Here is a 2,289-nt window from a genome sequence, read left to right as displayed (position 1 = left end):
GATACCAGTATCATGTTGTCTTGAGAGATCCCTGAGGCATCCAGTGGGCCACTGTGAGATAAGGGAGATATGGGATATGGGAGATATGGGGGTCTGAAGATGAGCCCTGCTGCATATGTTCTTCCTTCTGAATAGATATGCATAGGATTGCACTGTACCAGATTGACTCAATGTTCTGAAGCCTGTCATTGTCCGGCTGTCTCTTTGAAACCATTATTTTAACCTCAGAGAGCCAAACATATTGCTTGGTGATGGAAAGAGCTGGGCTTACCTGTTACGCTGTCCTTAGCTGAGGTGCAAGGCATGCATTTTTGCAAGCAACTGGGGATCAGAGTTTGTTCAGTTTTTGCTGCAGAAGGGACCTGGACAGCTTAGAAAATAAATTGACTTTAGGATAGCATTGCCATTTTTTTCATGAAGTCTATTATTTATTTCTGCTTAAAGAAATCTGTCTTTAACAGATACAGTTTGTCCCTATGCCAACGGGTGGGTCTGTGCTGGACAACTTTTTTTAAAACATGCCCACACGGGTACAAGGTGGACAAGCAGGAGCAGAATTAAAGCTAGGAAGGAGAGTTTTGGCAGGATCCGATCAGGACCAAAATCTGGTCAGAGAGAGAAGCAGGGAAGGATCAAGCCTCGGAACTCCAGAGAAGATGGGCAGGAGACACACATGAAAAGAGAAGCCTGGGAATGGAAATCCACGCTGTGCAGGTAATAGGCTGTTGGAAAGGTTTGTAGCAAAAGTAGAAGGGAAATTTCAAGAAAGAAGCATTTGCCGTGGGGTCCAGCCAGGGTTTCCATGACTATCTATTTTGGGGCATACAAGACTTCAGGACTAGGAGGTGAAAGAGGAGTGAAGGGACACTTATGGCAGTTGCCACAAATGATGCCTATGACCAAGGCTGGCTTTCAGACCCTGGGCACATCCCCAGGGGTGGCACAACCCAGAATGCTACTTGATGCCATTATGGGTCCACTGCCTCTATGCTGCAAAGAATGCCCCAAACCCTTACCATGTTCCTCATGTATTTGTGTGTGTGTGTGTGTGTGTGTGTGTGTGTGTGTGTGTGTGTGTGTGTGAGAGAGAGAGAGAGAGAGAGAGAGAGAGAGAGAGAGAGAGAGAGAGAGCATTCCATAATGCACATCCAGCTGAACTCTCTCCCTCTCTTTCAATTTCTCTTTCGTTTCTTGTATATATAAAACACCTTAGGTGTAGTCTTTCATGCCAGTCTCTATCTCCAGATGACATGAAACCAGACAAATTACCTGTCAGAACCAGACAAATCACAGTGCACTTCAGAGCAATGCTTGCTGCTACCAGCATCGCAAAGGCAATCCCAGGATAGAAGAGAGATGAAGGATCTGTAAAGAAAGGTAGTTGAATAATGGTGAGATATCAACACATTCCTGGGTGGTGCAGGGCTGAGTGCCACAGCTGGAGATCAGGGGGCTGGGAAGCTCCACCATTCCCAGCTACAGTTCAGTTGACAGCTCTTGCCCAGCCAGTCATGGACTTCAGTTGTTCTTCAAATGGTTTAGAAATAATACCTGCTACTTAGTGCAAAACTGCACAAAGAACAGTTTGGGCGGGCACAGTTCCAGTTTCTTTTAACCTATAACAGCTTTCCCACCCCCCCATTTCTAAAATAGCACAAAACAAATTTCTTAGGCTGCAATCTTATATACACTTACTTGAAAGTAAGTCTCACTGAATTCAATGGGACTTACTTCTGAGTAGACATGCCTAGTGTTGTGTGGTTAGACTGTGAAACTGGAAAGCTGAAATTCAAGGTTCTTTCGTGTGTGTCAACAGATAGCACTTACCTGAAATTCGACATGTGATTAAGTTTATTTGCTTTATACTGAAATAAAAAGGTTATGTTAAAGTGTAGGTCTACAGTTTGGAAAATGAAATCAGTATGAAATGTTAGATTAATACCTTTAAGTCGAGCATGCAGTGATGTTGGAGGTAATGCTCCTCTCTTTGATTCTGCTGCATGGTTCCTTCCCCTCTCCATGTTCACTGCGTTCTTCTGGCTTACCAACTACCGAATAACAGCCACCAAAATGGGAACTGGTGATTCCTCACAGCTGCTATACACTCATACACAAAAAGAAAGTGCAGAAAGAAAAGACAGGAAGTGCCAAGGCTGACTGTCACAGGGTCCAGGTCTCACTGCCCAATCTCAGACACTCCTGGCTCACTGCCTTAACACTCTCATTGAGTCAGAAATGCATGTTCCAATTTGTCCGTCTATATCCAACGATCTCAAAGGTCTCAGCCCT

At 44.5% G+C, this 2,289-nt stretch overlaps 1 long non-coding RNA gene across 1 annotated transcript; it reads right to left on the bottom strand.

Annotated features, from left to right (window-relative positions):
- Positions 1–280: 280 nt before the first annotated feature.
- Positions 281–2,024, bottom strand: LOC136642235 (uncharacterized). Its single transcript, XR_010793979.1, has 3 exons — positions 1,943–2,024; positions 1,270–1,365; positions 281–370 (listed from the first exon to the last, which is right to left on the bottom strand). It is a non-coding gene; the product is annotated as an uncharacterized lncRNA (long non-coding RNA).
- Between the last annotated feature and the right edge of the window lie 265 nt (positions 2,025–2,289).

The sequence above is a fragment of the Tiliqua scincoides genome, chromosome 2 (genome assembly GCF_035046505.1).
Source record: "Tiliqua scincoides isolate rTilSci1 chromosome 2, rTilSci1.hap2, whole genome shotgun sequence".
In the NCBI taxonomy this organism is placed as follows: domain Eukaryota; kingdom Metazoa; phylum Chordata; class Lepidosauria; order Squamata; family Scincidae; genus Tiliqua; species Tiliqua scincoides.
The sequence above is the reverse complement of the archived record's forward strand: the minus strand, read 5'-3'. Positions and strand labels throughout refer to the sequence as shown.